The following is a 16,811-nucleotide window of genomic DNA, read 5'->3' on the forward strand; positions in this document are numbered from 1 at the left end:
GGCTCCGCCGTGACTGAAGCTTTTTCCCTTTACCGGGGAGCGCCGGATTCGCCCCAGCTCGGCCCCGGCTCTGGTGCCCTCACCAGCGCGAGCCCAGGGCTCGGGGCCCGCGGCAGCGCCGTCCTCGCAGCCGGCGGCCAGGGCACGGAGCAGAAACGCCTGCGGCCCGTTTTGCCCGAGCTATGATGGGAATGTCGGGGCGGTTGCAGGGCGGCGATTTAAACCTCAGCATCCCATAGGTGATGGAGGAGAATCATTAAAATGCAGCAGGTGCTTTGGACTGTTTTGCTATGAAATCTAAATGGTCTTAAAGCACTCCAGAGAAAATGCATTTTCCTAGTGGTGTATTTATGACAGAGTCAAGATATGAGCACTTGGCCCAGCTCCCAGAGCGAGTGTCCGATGCTACACACCCCATAGATGGTGTTTTTCATGTTGTTTTTATGTTTTCAGTCTGATTAATACCCTTGTGGTGGCTGGAGCGCGGAGACCGCTTCATGTCTTGCCAGCAGGCTCTAAAGCTAACGTAATTTACACAGCCGCTTGCCGAGCTTCGAGGCAATGACATATAACAAAGCATTTTTCACCCGCTTTCTCACCACCTTCTCCATGATTTAGCTCTGCTGTTAGCTCGAGCTCCGTCTGGTTAGTGAGTTTGCTGGGACATGACGCTATCCCTGCGCAAAATTCCACAGCACACGCGATTCCACAGCCCTTTCACAGCACTTTACTCATAACTCCCTAGGTGTCGGAGCAGGCCGAGCATCGTCGGAGGCCGAGCGGCGAGAGAGCCCTTCCCCGCAGCCCRGCGCCGAGCGCAGCGGTGGGAAAGGGGCGAGCAAAGGCCGCGAGGGGCAGGTCRGCTTCCAGCCCGCCCTGGCCTGACTTTGCTGCCTCGGAGTGGAAAGCCTGACCCAGAGGTGTCGTTGTGCAGAGCTCTTGCAAACACCTAGGGACAGTCTTCACAGTTAGGCTTAGCTGGGCAAGGAAAGGGAAGAAGATCCGCCAGGAGGGAGAGCCCTGGCTCCGGGTGGCTAATGCATACTCCAGAGGTGCTCCAGATGTTTGTCCAAGCACACCAGCATTTGTGGTTTCACTCTAGACCTGAGCACAGGGCAAACCCAACCTCCTAGCCAGGGGCACATGTTTAGGGGGTCCACACTGGCTTCTGCCAAGGTGCTAATCATCCTGAATTGATTGGTAAGCAATTAACCCCAGGTAATAAAAGCCCCTAATGAAGGAGGAGAGAGAGAGGTGTGAGTGATCTCTGGTGGTTTTCGGGCTGCTCAGGAAAGGGTGTCTGCTCCCCCACTCAGCCCTTGCTGAAGCACAACAGGGAGCCGAAGCAGCCGTGGTGTCCCTGAGTGCAACGTGGCCTCTGCTGCGGCGGAGCACCGGGGGCTGCAGGTTAGTGCCGTGCTCCGGACCGAGCCCGCGCCTGGGGCTGGCGGCGTGGGGCGCTCGCCTCGCGAGGCAGGGAGCTGCAGCACGACGCTTGCTGCCGTTCTGCGTAATTGCTGGCAGCCGGACGCGGTGATTAAAGCTGCTGGACCATGGCTGCCAGTGGCACATACATGTGGAGAGCACATCACTTTTTCCAGTGGCCGCTGCCTAAATGCCTTTGGCCCAAGACATTGGGAAGCTTTCCAAAAGCAGCCAAGTCTTCTGCAGCCTGAGCACCAGTGAAATGCCCAGAGGCCCCATGAAGCCTGCTGCGAGCTCCCGAGCCCTTCCCTGCCGCGGGGGGCATGGCTGGGACCCCTCGGAAAGCAAGGCGTGTTCCTAGGGGAATGGAGAGGAAAACGGTCCCGTTCCCTTGTTGCTGGGGGGGAGGCTGGGCTCTGCCGGGGAGGTTTACCCTTAGAGGCTTGGTTTTTCTCTCCCGCCTGTGAAGCCCCTGTGGTTGCATCTTTGATGCAAAAGAGCCCGGGTACCCTGGTGCTCCTCGCCATCTCCGTGACGAATCCTGGGAACGAGCAGCGCTGGGGCGGCTGTCCCAGTGCATCCCTCTGCCTTGGTGTCCCTCCTGGGCTCCCCTGCACGTCCCCAGCCACCTGCGCCCCGGGGGTGAGGGCTCGGGCCTTTGGGGATCCGAGACATCTTCCCGGCATCGGTGGAGCCGACTGCAGGGCGAGGAGGCTGCTCGGCTTCCGGCGGCGCCGTCCAGCTGCTCCCTTTGATATTTTCTTTATTTTCCTTGCTGCGATGACTCTGGCCAGAACTGGGTGAGTGGGAGTGGAAAGCAAGGCTGCGAGCCGCAGGCTGCAGGGGGGCTGCTCCAGCTGGGGGAGGACCGGGGGGGGGCCGCGGCGCTGGAAGCCTCAGTGGAAAGTCTCCCCAGCAGCCGAGCCCGTCTCCCGGCGGGAGGTGCGCCAGCGTGCCGACCACGCTTCCCGCCCGGGGCCGGGCGAGCTCGCAGAGCTGGGGCTGCTGCGGGGATGAAGCTGCAGCTCCCCTGGGGCGTCCCGGGCTCCTCCAGCCTGGGGCAGGGAGGACATTCCTCCACGACCTTGCAGTTGAACAGCCAGTGTGGGCGAGTATAGCAAAAGCATGTTAGCTAGATCTCTAAAAAACAGCTAGGAATACCAAAAAGGTATATGCATGTGTATATATATAAGCATACATACATGTGCCTGTGTATATGTGTGCATATTCATTTGGAGAGAGAGGATGTCCCACCATCATCTTGGCACTTAAGACATCTGTCTTTGCTTGGGCTGGATCGTTACCATGTTCTGCGTTGCTCCTGCCCCGGTTTTCGTAACGCCTCCTCTCGCGCCTCCCAGCCCGGCCCGGCTCTCGCGCGGCTCTGCACGGCTTCCTCGGGCTCTGCCAGGGCTCGGTCTTGGCCATCGGCCTCTGTGCCCCAAACGCTGCTTCGTCTCCCCTGCGCGCCTGGGGCAAGCTCCATCCCACCTCCTCCGTGTCCTCGTAGTGGTGCCGGCCAAAACCTTATTTGTAGATGTGTATATGTGTATTTGTATGTATGTTCCTGAGGAAGGAGATCACTAGTGGTCCAGGCTAAACAGTTCTGGCCTGAACCCACCAAAACAGCTTCTGGAAGAGACGAGCCCCGGGTGCACGGACCGCTGATCAGTCGTGTCCCTAACGCAGGGGAAGAGCAGGGCCCTGCCGGCCGGGGCTGCAGCCTGCGCCGTGGTCCTGGGGCTCCGGCGTCCGCGCAGAGCTCTCTCGCAGAGAGGAGAGCATGCAAACAACCCCTCGCTCTCGCTGGGCTCCTCTCTGGGGGTCATTAAAAGCAGTTCTTTATGCCTGACATAATGAACACAGCAATCCAAACAGCTGAGCAAGCCAGCGGCAGGCAGAGCCGGAGGGTYCGTCCGTCCAACGCGGGATAGCAGCTTACCACATGTTCGGGGAAAGGGGCTGACAAGGCGATGCGTGAAGCGCAGGCGCTGCCGCAGCAGAAGAGCCTGGCGGGGACGCAGGACATCGGTCGTTCGCTGTCGTCTCATGCGCGGAGCCCATGCAAGTGCATATGGCTCCATCTGGGCCCATGTGCTGCAGCCCGGGTGGGTTTTCCCAGGAACACTGGGCTTTGCTGACTCAAGTGGAAGGAATATCCGTTGTCGGATCCAGGTAGGTCTGGTCCAAAGTTTGTCAGAGTCTTTCCTCCGGCTTCAGGGCCATGGTTGGGAGAATAAAGAACTATGGGAGGCCAAAATGTGCCATTCTGCCTTCTCCGTGGGGCTGGCACGTTGCATTACATATCTAGAGTTATTCCTTAATTTCGAGCTGTAACTACACAATCAAGCTCTCCAGTGCAATAATTCCAAAACCTTTCTTGATTCCTGTATTAAATAAAGTACATTTACAGAGTATATGAATTCCAGACTCAGTCTGGGGCTCCAGGGACACATATTCCTCTCCTGGAACTTGTATATCCGGCCCTAGGATGAAAACCCCCTAAGCTCAGAGCATAACAAGTATTTCTTGTATTTTTTCTGTCTCTGTCACATCGGGCATGTAGTATATACTTGGGCTGATAAACAGCATCTGGTTAGAGTCAGGTAAGAACCACTCTGGGGAATAGGTTTGTGGTCAGCTGCCAACCTTTCTCTCCCTCCTTAATGTGCTTTTGCAGATGGATGAAAACTGCAGCCGGTCAAGGTTACGGTTTTAGATAGTGCTTGGGAAAGGGAGGGAGAAGGTTGTGTTAAGTTGTTCTTCTATCAGCTCGGCTCTGCTGCCAGCGCTTTTGCTTAATGAAAGGCACATGCACAATTGCATCATCTCATCTCTAAGCAAGGATATTTTAAGGGAACTCCATCAGCCAAATAGCTCTGCAGAGCAGGGGCCTTGCAAGGACTCGCTGTCCACAAACAGGAAACTGGAGGCAGCTCGGCGTGCAGAGCCCCGCTAACCTCGGAGCGTGGTCCTCGTCTCCTGGTAAATATTTTTCGTTCCAGAGCGTGAGGCCAAGTCCCACAGCAACGGGGAGAACAGCAAGGACAGGTCTTTGCAGGAATCCATGCTCTTCCCACGTCTGAGCACCTTGCTGGCTGCTTCCTGTTCCACAAATGGCACCAGTCGGGTGGCCGCCCTGCACATCTGTCCTTGGTGCTCCTGGTATTGGATTTATTGGAGGCAGCGAGTGCATGGCTGAGAGTGTGCTGCGTAGCCCAAGAAAGATGCAAATTTTGGATGATGAGGACCTGAGCCTGGAGAACACACTGAGAAACGCTTGTGGCTTTGGTGCAAGAGGAAGATCCCTGCCGTGGGTTCGCAGAATGGTTGAGGTTGGAAGGGACCTCTGGAGATCATCTAGTCCAACGCCCCTGCTCAAGCAGGGTCACCTAGAGCATGTTGCCTAGGATTGTGTCCAGATGGCTTTTGAATATCTCCAAGGATGGAGGTTCGGGGCTGAGGCCCTGCTCTGAAGCTGGTGTGAAAGGCCACGTGGGTGTCGCGGTGCTGGTAGGGACGGGCGTTGGGACAGGCGTTGGGACGGGCTCCTGGCGTTTCCCTCCCAGGACCCTTCAAGCAGCAGGGGAGYGAGGTGTGCTGGCCCGCTTCATTTTCATTGGAAACCTGAAACTCCCTTTGGCCCACACTCACCTCGTGGGACACTTTCAAGCTTGCTGCCGAATTCTGGTGAACTGTCCAAATTTGTATTTCTTACAAGCACTTTTTTCTGAAAAGGAGGAGGAAATTATTGCATAAAAATGGAAACACACCCCTTTTGCCAAGCTATTACTTTTGCTTCCTATGGAAACCAAGAGATCCCTGCCTTACTCTGCGTTTCTGCACTGAACTTCCAAGTTTATTTTTATGCCCAGATTTGGCAAAGCATTTAAGCCTGAGCCTAGTGTTATGCACGAGCTGAAGTCCATCCCTGTGCAAGGGTGTACTTAAAACACCTTAAAGTACACACAAACATGTGCCTCAGCAAACACACCCTTGCACTGGATTTGTTCCTTACTGCATAGACTTTCTTTTTTTGTCCTTGCCAAGTTATCATTTGCTTTAATTAATTTCGCACAGAGCCTGGGAGTTCACTGGTGGTTTCAAGCCTCTGGAATAGCCAGGGAAACCAATTTAATTAGAGCAAGTGAGCCAGAGTTACTTAAGCGATTTGTAATAAGTTCCAGGTTCTCCCACACCAAAGGGGTTTCAGCCGAGGACAGAAACTTCCTGAGCATGTTCTGCAGGGCTGCAAGGAAGAAGTGGAAGCCGCACAGCCCRGGACTTTCAAAGCTAGGTCGGCTGAACATTTGCGTTTGGACAACAGGGAGCAGCCCTGGCTCGGGATTTAAGCAGATGATGTCACAGGCTTTGCATCCCTGATGACAGGGCTGCGTTTTTGGGTGCAGCCGGGTCTCTGCGACCCACGAGAGCACCATGCGAACACACCGCTTTCCTCTCCCCCTGCCAGAGCCCTGCGAGGGAAGGGCAGTAGGATACCACGTCCTTCCCCTGCGCTGYGAAGGATTCCCAAAGCATGGGGAACCTCGGCTCTCTACTAACACCAGTTAGGGCCCATCCTCCGCAGCAGCATAAGCTTTCAGCTGCACATATTTACATTGTCAAAAATCAGTGACAATGCTGTTTCCTTTTTTCTTTTTTTTCTTCCTAGCTGCTGGGAATTTGGTGTGTGCATGTATAAATCTGTGCACGTTTCAGCATTTTGCAGGCACCCTGATGGGCAGGTCGTGCTCAGCTGCCTGGTTGCRGTTCGTTCCTGTTCCCCTTGCCGGAGGTGAGAGCCGCCGCGTCACAGCGGCCGCTGATCCCTTGAGCCGTGGGTACAGCCTGCGCCGCGTCACCTAAGTCGAGTTAATTCGGTGACGATGTGTCAGGTAGGCTGCAGCGTCGTCCCAGATGTGCTGCGCTAGCTGTGCAAAGTGGCTGCGATATCCGGCGCAAGCAGAGCCGCTGCGAGACCAGACGACTGTTCCCAGGGCTTTGCTTCATCTCCCCTCTCCCCCCCGCGCTCCCGAGGCTTCGCTTGTCGCGGGAGACCCGGGCGAGGGCTGCTCGCGTGGCAGCGGTGGGAACGCGTTGCATCCCCGCGGCCGAGGGCAGCACAGCCCAGCCCAGATGCTGCATCGTGGCCTGACCCAGAGTGATGCATGAGTCCCGTTCCCGAGGCTCTGCGTTCAGGGGCTGCGGAGCTGTTAAACCCCTTCGGCAGGGGAAAGCACCCGACCGGTTTCAGCCGTTTGCAGGAAGGAGCTTGGATGCTTTTCCCGAGCCTTGGCGGTGGTGCCTAGGCCACCGGCTCCTCCGCTCCGGCTCCCTGGCGAGGAGGACGGCGAGCGCACGCAACTCCCGGTGATCCGCGTCCCGGTGCAGCATCTCCATCCCTTCGGCTGCGATGAGAAGACGACGGCTGCACTCGCCCCRGGCTGCGGGCTGATGTCGTGGCAAAGCCACCCGATGCCCCGCGGCCAAATCCCTGCTTGGGAAAGGTGGGTGCTTCCTCCCCCCGGCTGCTTTTTGGAGCTTCTCCCACATGCACAGGCCACYTTTCCTTGGGAAAGAGGAGGAACATGGCCTGGGAAAGCTCCCCGCTCTGCCCAGCTCTGCCACAGGGGGAAAACAGAGGATTCCCGTGGGATACTGCAGGCCTGGGACCTGCGAGGTGGCTTTGCCCCTTCCTAAAGGGAGCCTTTGAGGACACGTTTGGCCTCTCTGCTAAAACCGTGCCAACTGCAATGGCATGTTTGTCCCCGTGGCGCTTCTCGGAGGATGGAGCCTGGCCAGGCAGCGGCGCCAGCCCGTCCCGGCGTCCCAGGGGCCGGCGGGCAGCGCAGCCCGCTGCGAGCGCTCCGGGGGCTGGCGCCCAGCGGCTGAGCCGCCAGCGGCGTTCGGCAGCCGCCGCGGACCCTTGCGTCCCGCAGCGCAGAGGAGCCCTGGGGCTTTCTGGGGCCGGCTGCGAGCGGCTGCGTTTTTATTTTTGATTGCAGTGATCCTGGCTCGTCTTATGCTGTTGCAGAAAGAGGAGCTGGACTTTGCACGTTTTGGTAGCCCATGCAGAAGATTTCCTACAGCCCCGGCACAGAATCACAGCCATGTGCAGGCAGGACAGTCCCGCCAGGCCCGTGCCTCTTCCCCAGAAAGCGCATGATCCCACAGGACTCCGCTCTCCTCGAACTCCCTGGGGAACCACCCAAAGGCCACGTTCCTGCAAGGGCTTCTCTTGGCATGGAAGGCTGGAACGGAGCCTAAATTAAACCCACGTAAAAAGCAACTTAATTATTGGGGAATAAAGATCCCATTATTCTCTCTGCCCCGAAGCAAGAAAAAGGAAACTCTCTCGTTTCCTTCCTAAATTCAGATGGGAGTGGGAGAGGTTTACACAGCCGGCGCACCTGGCACGGGAGCAAGGGCAACGGCGCCCGGTGCCGCACCGCGAGGAGCCGCAGCTATCTGCGCGCCGGCGGCACCCTCCGGGCTCCAGCCGCCCGGCGCCGAGGTGCTACTCGTCACCTGCACGTCCCGAGGGGAGGAAGGCGCCGCCTGCGCGATGCTCCCCCGGCTTTAGGCATTGCTGCGATCAGACCGTGCCCGTGCGGACGACGCAAGGGTCTCGCCGTGCTAACCCTGCCCGTCGAGGAGCTCGCGTCACGTCTGCAGGAGCAGGGCGCGCGTGCCCCGGCCACCGAAAACACGGCCCTGTGCAATGGGGAGAGCAGCTAGCGGAGCACCAGGCAGCCCCAGCGCCCTCCGCATCCCGCTTTCCTGCTGGTACTGTGAATTGCTGGTGCTCCTTTTCCACAGCAGCGGAAGCTCCCCGTCTAACCAAGCCCAGCCCGCACCGTTCGAGAGCAGCTGGCGCCGCGAACCCCTGGAACGGGCCCCGGGAGCAGGCACACACCTGGGGTGAGAATAACCGCTCATGGGGAAAAATGGTGCTTTGGAGGAAAAAAGAACAGCTGAAACCACACTTCTCTGGCAGCACAACAGTTGGGTCTTAAACAAGACATTTTAAATTTACGTCACAAGTCAGGAGAAGTTGTAATTTGAATATACAGCATGGCACATTCCTCAGAAATTGATCATAAAGTTCTATTAAAACACAGGCAGGGCTTGAGTAAAATAAATATTTTTGCTTCCAGAGAAGTGAAAGGTCYGGCCAGCGACTCATTTTATAATATTTTTAGCAGGTGATTCATCGAAGAGGGGGAAAAATAAGCAGGGCAGCTGAATCCAGTGCTGGTGCTCTGGACCATCAGCGCTGCCGTGTCCACATGCGCTGGTAGCCGATTGCGCAGGAGCTCCCTGGCTGGAGGCCGCTTCTCCTCCGCCGCAGCTCCTCCGAAGCCCATTTCCCGCAGGTTTTCCCGAGACCTTCGCAAGCCGCTGCCTTCAGCAAAACAGGAAAGGCCTGTGGCCGTAGCTCCTCCGCAAAGCCGGGCGCTTCTGCCTGGCTTGGGACGGGGTTGTTTTCTGCCCCAGCGAGTGCCGAGGATGCACGGCGTTCCTGCATCCCGGCCGGAGCGCGCTGGTTGCCGAGCTGTGCGGAGGAGGCCTCCCGGCAGTGAGAGGTGGCTCCAGGATGCTGGAAATCACAGTCCAGCTTCCTCCCGGAGCTGCAAAGAGGACCCAGCAAGAGCCGCAGGGACAAAAGTCCCTTTGGAGGGGTTATTTGCCTAGGAAAACCTCAGGAACTGTGGGATAGGATGGGGTTTCATGACCAGTTCCACTCACCACATTGCTGTGGTTTTGAAATGAAAAACAAACCTTTTGGCCTTTCCTACCTCCGGCTCCTACAGGCAGAAGAGATTTTTCTTTCCTCCGCAGCTTGCTGCAGATCTCAGCCCCCGGATCCATGGGTGTTTTCTACGTACTCACATCCTTATTTGTGCAGCGAAGGTGAGGATGGAGACAGGAACCGCGATAAGTACGTGCGACAGGAGCTGCTCCGCAGCCCTTGCAATACCACTGTACCTGCAATACATGTGCGTGCAGCCCGGGCCGGAAAGCCGAGGGAGCGAGGAGCGGGTGCACCTGCATCCCGCGCCCCCAGCACCGCCCGGGCGCTTCCCAAGCCGGCGGCGGGAGCAGCAGCTGATGACCCCTGACATCTCCAGTGCTTGCAGCCAAATGGAAAGAGCGATCTCTAAACTAGCTGCTTGCGATGCGCGAGACACCTGCTCCCGGCTATAAAAATGGATTAGCTCCGTTGCATCTGGAGCCCATCCAGCCAGCAGCGCCTTCTCCAGGATACCATTTGGCATGCAGGATCTGCAGCCTGCAAGCATAGAGAAGGGGAGCGAGGGGACAAGATGCAGAGTTAAAAGGAGGGTCTGGAAGCTGTGATCCTCTTTCGGCGGAGAATCAGAGAGCTCCGAGCGGCCGCAGATGCAGCGCTGTCACCGCGCGCTGGCTCCTGGCTTCCCGTCCGCCCCTCGCGATGCCGTTCCCATTGTTCTTTGTGCTGGAGTCTGGTCCCAACATGCTCCCAGCTGGCCGGGGCTCGGCTTGGATGCGAGCTCCGGAGCGGCAGATACTAACTCATTGTGCTCTGAGCGTTGGAAGGACTCCATGGCCCAATGCAAATGGGGTGGTGATATACTAGATAATAAAATACCCTCCTCCTTAATCGAGTAGCGAGGGTGCCTGTTGCTGCCTGCAGCGCTGCTGTGAGAACTTCAGGCTCCTTCTCTCCCTGCTCTTTGCTGTAACTCAGCAGAGGAGCAAACGAGCCGGCCTGGAAAGCCGGGCTGAGCACCGGGGTTGGCGGGGGGGTGGCTGAGCACTTAGCACCGCTCGTCCCCCAGATCTGCCTGATAAAAACCCAGCTCCCTGCGCTTCCAGGGAGAAGACTTTGTCTTTTCCCATCTCTCTTCTTCAACAGCACCCAGAAATATCCCAAAACAAGAGTTATGTGCGTTTCCCCCATTCACCTGGAAAATCTTGTTCCCTTGCTAGACATCTGCCCGTGATGCAGTCCTGCCTGAATCATGAGCCACACGTGGAGTTTTATTATGCCCCAAATACCAATTATTTCAGGTACTCATGGAGCAATTTTTGCCCCAAATGATGCAATAAGGGAATTGGAACTAAGCTGCGACTGTACTGGGGCATTTGCTATAAATCTGATTTTATTCTAGGTTTTCTAGTCACAGTGCCCCACAGTCCTCACTGCTCTGGTTTTCACTGACACGCTGTAAGATCCATGCAACTCAGCTAAGGCCAAATGCTTGCGACCAGCTCTTGGAAAACAACCTAGAGAGTCAGGACTGCAGCCGGGTAATCATGTTTCTGACTGCTTTGCTAGGTTCGGGGAAGCCCTGAGAGCTGCATCGTCCTGCAGCGCGCTGTACCGAAGGTGGGATGCTGAAAGGCGCTTGTATGTGGAGCAACCTGTTAAACAGCCGAGGAATATGAGACTGGAGAAAGAACGGGAAATTCATGTGGCACCAGCCGGAGCTCACTGACCGAGACGTGGCGAGGGTGATACGCCGGGGTCAATTAAGCTACCACCACGCAGCCTCGCGGGGCAAAGTAAGTGTCGATTTTCTGCACTGCTGAAGAGGTAAAGAATGAAAATGATAAATAACAGGAAGTTTCCACCAAAAAGAAAGAGCAAGTTGGGAGATGGGAGTTTGAGGCTGGACTGCAGCCAGTGATGAGACATGTGCATGTGCCGCTGCCCTCTGCCGCAGGGAGCTCACGGGGGGCTTGTCCCACCCTGAGCGTGCTCCTCTGCCGCAGCAGACCGCTGGGGCGCCTGGAGGCTGGCAGCGACGGCGCAGGTTGCATGCACAGGGCTTGCAGTCCGTGGCAAAAGCCTGGCCAGACCCGAGCGTGCCGGAGCAAGGAGCGGGCTGGGCCGCTCTGCAGGTCTGCTCTTGGCACAGTTTATCCCATGGGCACTGGTGTCTCCATGGGCACGCTGGCACTTTGCTGCCGACTCACTGGAAAAGCAAATGTTTCCAGCTGGACAAAGTAGGACAAAAAGGCCCTGAAAGGCATCTGAGCAGGCCCGGGTGGCTCAGCGCTCCCGCTCCCGGCAGCAGGCTGGAGGCACGCTCGCCTCCGGAGCGGGACCCTCATCCCTGCACCCGGGCACCGCACACTGCCCTTTGCATGGTGCGGCCCGCGGGCGCGGGGCAGCCCGCAGCGCTGCCCTGCCTGGGCGCTCTTCCTCCCCTCCTCCGGGAAGCAGCGTCCCCATCCCCTTCCTTAGCTCCCAGAGATGAAATGGCTGCTCGGCGCAGCCGCTGGCTCATTCCTGCTCCTCGCGCTCCCTCTGCAGGGAGCGGGACGACGGCGGGGCCGGAGCCGGTTCCGCGCTGCGTCCGTCCGGACACGCTGCCTGGGCCGGCTCCAGCTCCAGCTCCGGCTCCGGCGCCCGCACCGTTGGCACGAGCCCTTCGATGTGAAGCCAAATGGCTTGTTGAACTGAGCACGCTTGGGCAAAGACCCCCCTGCCCCAGGGCCGGGGGTGTGGGGCTGGGTCCTGGCCCTCGTGATTTCCCGGGACCATAGCTCCAGCTCGTACAAATCTGGGGGCTGCAGTGCCCTCCGGGCTCCAGGAAACTGGGAGAAGGGAGGATTTGTCCCAGAGGGGGAGGACACATTGGCAGAGCCAGCCCCACAAGCGGGGAGGTCCGGAGGAGCTGCTCAGAGCCCAGCGCCCCTGTGCTGGGATGCGGAGCCAGTCATGGGGATATGGAGCTGGCCATGGGGATGTCCATCCAGCTGTGGGTATGCAGATCCAGCTGTGGGGATCTGGATCCTGCCACAGGGATGTGGAGCTGGCTGTGGGGATGCAGATCCAGCTGTAGGGATGTGTATCCAGCCATAGGGATGCGAATCCAGCTGTGGGGATGTGGATCTGGCCACAGGGATGTGGAGCTGGCTGTGGGGACCCAGATCCACCTGCAGGGGTATGGATCTGGTCATGGGGACATGGATCCGGCTGCAAAGGTGAGGATCCAGCCGCGGGGACGCTTTCCAGAGCAACCGTGCTGCCACCTCATGGAGCCTCGCAGGGAAAGCAGGAGCCGCTGTCGTGCTGCTCCGGCTGCGTGAAACCCCCTCGCTGGTGGGGAGCCCCAACCGGAACCGCTGGGAAAAGGCTCCGCACAGAACGAAGAGTCCCAGGCGCCTCAGAACGGAGCCTTTCCAGTTGTTTCGACCTTTTCTTTGGTAAATGGAGGTCAGTTGCTAAGTGAAAAACACTTTGAAACAAAAGATCAAATTTCTTCTCTTTAAAATGTGGGAAAAAACAGTCTCCTGCATTCCTGAGCGCTTCCTGGACGGGGGGCTGCAACGCTGCTGCCTGCCCTGTGCGGCTGTGGCCACCTGCGTTTGCAGCCTCCGGGGAGTGCGGCTGCTCCATCCGTCCCCGAGCGGCCGGGTGCCGTGAGGAGCAGTGCACCGGTGAGGACGGGCGGCAGGAGCGCGGGGAGCCCCAGCACGGTGGGCAGCGACCTCCCTGCACTGGCTGGGATGCACCTCGGCAGCCCCATGCCCCTGTCCCGGCTCCGCAGGGGCTGCTGGAGCCAGGGAAGCCTCTCCTGACAGCTCCCCTTCTCCGTTCCCGCAGCTCCGGGGCCGCAGCTCCCGCTCCCACTGTAAGAGGAGAGTTTCCCTCCCCGCGAGAGGCCTGGCTGCCAAATTCCAGCCCAGAGCACATTTTTACGGCATGACACCAGCGGGGCCCCTGCAGGAGACGGCGCGAGATCACGGCGTTGGCCCGAGAGGCTCCTTCACCAGCGGCACGGGAGCTGTGCACGGAGCCTGCCGGGTGCCCTCCGCGCCGTGGAGYGCTCTCCTCGCCTGGGGCAGCGCTTGCCAAATATTGCAAAACATCCTTTTCCTCTCCCGCAGACCGTAGGGTGCGCGGAGATACCCTGACGCCGCCTGTCCCTCCCCACTCCCGTCCATCCCCTTCCTTCCTCCCCGCTCCTTTTCCAGGCAGCTGCTTGCGCAAGCTGCTTTCCAGGGAGCACGGGGACAGGTAGCCGAGAGTGACGGAACCTGGGACAAGTCCGCGCGGAAAGGTAGGAAGGAGAAGGGAGCTGCGGGCCGGGATGCTCGCCAGGCATTTGCCTGCCTGCTTCCCCCCGGTGGGAGGGAGGAGGAGGGCGGGCGGCCAGGCCAGCCCTACCCGATGGCTTTCCCGGCCCCTCGCASGCTTGGCCGGGAGCATCCCCGCTGTGGCACGTGGCCGCGGAGAGCCGGGCTCCATCCGTGCATGGTGGGGAGGCGCTGCCGTGGCTGGGAGCTGGTGTGGGGCCGCTGCCCCTGGAGCGGCCACCTGCGAGCAGGGCACGAGCTCGCCCCTGCCCCGCGGCCGGGGCAGCCGGTGGAAACGGGGCAGCAGGGGCCGCTGGGATCCCGGGGCCGGCAAAGAGCCCCAGGATGCCTTGGCACAGTGGGGAGCGCCCGGAGACCCCCCCGCAGGTGCCAGCTGGTGCGGAGCTGCTCTCCGGCGCCCACCCTGGGAATCACCTTTCAGCAGCGCAGCCTCCTCCCTGTCTTGCCCTTCCAGCTGCCCACGGGGCAGAGCTCATCCGGGGGCCCTTTCCCGGGTTGGAGAGGGCCCCGGCCCCAGCCCCTCCTGCACGTCAGCACAGCCCCAGCTGGCACACGGCCCCGGCCCGCAGCAGGGTGAGGTGCTCCCGGCACGGCATGGCACGGCACGGCCCCATGACGCTGGCACCAGCTCCGAGCAGGTTTGGGGCTGGTGGCGTTGGGATGGGAGGTTCCAAGGAGGCATTTAAACAAGAGTCCAAGTGACACACACGGCTCTTAGTCACAGTCCCTGGAAACAAAAACAAGTCTCTGCCCCGGGGCAGCAGCGCGGGCTCGGCGCACCTCTTTCCCAGACGCACGGAACTTTCCATGGAATTAGCACACGGCTAATCATTGCCATCTGTCTTCTCGCAGGCAGCAGCCGCCCCACCGGCTGGTGTGGGACGGGTGCGAGGCTGCAGCTGGAAGCCCACCGGAGCCGAACGAAGCACCGCGACCCCCGGCCGCTGCCCTGCGAGTGAGTACGTCCCCGGCATCCGGCTGCTTTGCAACGCCGTCTCACGTGCGCCTGCCTCGCTGCAACGTGCGGCCGCGTTTCCGTCCCACGGCATTCGGGCCATTGCCATCGCCGCCCTGGGGGGGGGACGGCTTTCTTGGCAGAGTTTCTGGGTGTGCGTTGCACAGCCGTGTTTGCCGTGTGCGGCTGCTAGAGGTCTCGTGACGCACCGCACAGCTGGGGAACGAGCCCGGCCCGCGCAGCCCTGCTCGCCTCCGCACCGCCGGAGCAGGGCTGTGTCATGCTCCGGGGCTGCACCGCGGCTGCTCCAGCTCCAGACGGTATTTTGTCACTGCTCGGTGTCAGAAGCTGTAGCTTGCAGATAACAACGCTGACCCCTCGCTGCTTTCCCAAGGGCACGGAGAAGCTGCAGGAAGCTTTTGCCCGTGTTTGCCAAGTTGGGCGAGCTCTGGAGAGGGAGCTCTCTGCCGTGGAAAGCCACTCTGCACCGTGGAGATTCCTGGTGTTTAGACACYGGTTTCCTCTCCTAGGGTGCTACGCACTTGTCGTTTACTTTTGGTGCCTTCCCCCTCCCGGTTTTCCCTGCCCACGTCTGCCCGGAAAGTTTCCCCAAGGTCCGTATTTGTTTATYGTGAGCAGAGAGGCCCCTTGCCCAGGAGCGCTGCGCCTGGCCCCACGTCCGACCCTTTCCAGCCTCACGATCCTCATCCGCTGCTGCTGGCACGTTGCTGCGGTCGTGGCTCCCAGGGAGGCGAGAGCCCACCAGAGGGGGGGGGATCCACCCTTTCAGCTCAGATCCCTGCTTTGGTAGGACCGGCTTCTCAGGAAATATCGGATTCCTGCAGCTTGGCAGAGCTCCTCGGCTCAACGAGGCCTCTCGCAAGCACATGGCTGAGATAAATCACTGGAGYCTGGACGCCGCATGCCGGCTTCGCAGGGTGCACAGGTGCCCAAGGCCATCTTGGGCCATCATGCAAACGTGCTGGGGACGCCACTACGCTTTGGCTGCTGATCCTTGGCGTCGGGCTGCGCACCAGCCCGTTACTAGCAGCCCGGCCTCAGAGGTGCGTCCAGGAACACGGACAGTCGTGTCCCCTGCAGCGGGATGCCGCTCCGGTGCCCCAGCTGCTGGAGTCGTAGCTTCAGCATTGCGCTTGCACAGCGGGGAGATGTGGTGATGCTCGGTGAGTGGATGGGCAGATGCCACAGTGACGGGCACTGGGCAGTTGGGCCCTGGCAGCAACACCGGGGGCGGTGCTGGTGGCTGGGGATTTCGGCATTGCTGCCCTGCRGTCCCTGCTGGTTTGTGTGAATTTGGAGTACGGCCCGGAGAAGCAGAGGCCGCGGGGAGCCGAGGACAGATCATAAAGATGGTGTGAGTGAGGGCTGTGACTGAATGCAAAAAGTAAAACAGCGTGTCTGTAAAGCTTAGCTTTCCATAGTAGTGTTAAGGTCAATAAACTAGGATATAGCTATCCTTGCATGCATATGTGGCTGCTATTTTAACCTCCAAGGCACACCCAGACTGTAATTTATCATGGCTAAGAGGAAGGGAAGAGGGTAGTGCTGAAGCTTGGTGGATCACTGCCCGCGAGCCCGGCATGCCAAGCGGAACAAGTCATGCTGCCCTGAAGCAAACAAGCAGGCTTGGCAGTCTGTTCCCAAATGGTGCCATGCTGAACCCCTGTCCCGCACCCTGCTGAGGCCACCCTGCCTCAAGCTGCCCTGCCCTGCCCTGCCCTGCCCTGCCTGCAGCACTGCTGGGCTGCCTGCGCTGCATCCGCCCCGGGGTGCCGAGCGGGGTCCTGCCCGGCTGCGCCAGCATCCTGGCTCCCAGCCCTCCTGCAGGGGCCCCAGCCTCATGGCATGGKGTCCCTGCCCTCRTGCACTGGGTCCCTGTCCTGTTGATCTGGATCCCAGCCCCACGGCATGGGGTCCCTGGCCCAGTGCTGGGGGTCCCTGCCATGGTGCAGGGGGTCCCTGTCCTATTGATCTGGGTCCCAGCCCCACGGCATGGGGTGCCTGCATAGGGCAGGGGGTTCCTGCCCCAGTGCTGGGGTCCCTGCCCTGCTGCACAGGGTCCCAAACCCATGGCATGGAGTCCTAGTGCTAGTGCAGAGGTCCCAGCCCCAGTGCAGAGGATCCCAGCCCTATGGCACAGGGTCCTAGTGCTAGTGCAGGGATCGCAGCCCCAGTGCAGGGGTCCCAGCCCCACAGCACGGAGTCCCAGCCGGCCCCGAGGCGGAGGGCGCTGCGGGGCGGTAAGCGGGTGCACCTGGGCGCCCGGCATCCCCGGGCCGGACCGAGCCGCCCCCCGGCCGCGGGGGCGGAGGCGGAG

The 16,811-nt window shown here is 59.9% G+C and overlaps 1 protein-coding gene across 1 annotated transcript in view; it reads left to right on the top strand.

Moving 5' to 3' along the window:
* The first annotated feature begins 14,386 nt into the window (after positions 1-14,386).
* TACC1 (transforming acidic coiled-coil containing protein 1) overlaps positions 14,387-16,811 on the top strand; it is a 34,944-nt gene continuing 32,519 nt past the window's right edge. Inside the window, exon 1 of the mRNA XM_026064481.1 lies at positions 14,387-14,473. The gene's annotated coding sequence lies outside the window, so the exon portion shown is untranslated. The remainder of the gene's footprint in view (positions 14,474-16,811) is intronic.

Source organism: Apteryx rowi, unplaced genomic scaffold (assembly GCF_003343035.1).
Source record: "Apteryx rowi isolate R43461 unplaced genomic scaffold, aptRow1 scaffold_217, whole genome shotgun sequence".
Taxonomy (NCBI): Eukaryota; Metazoa; Chordata; class Aves; order Apterygiformes; family Apterygidae; genus Apteryx; species Apteryx rowi.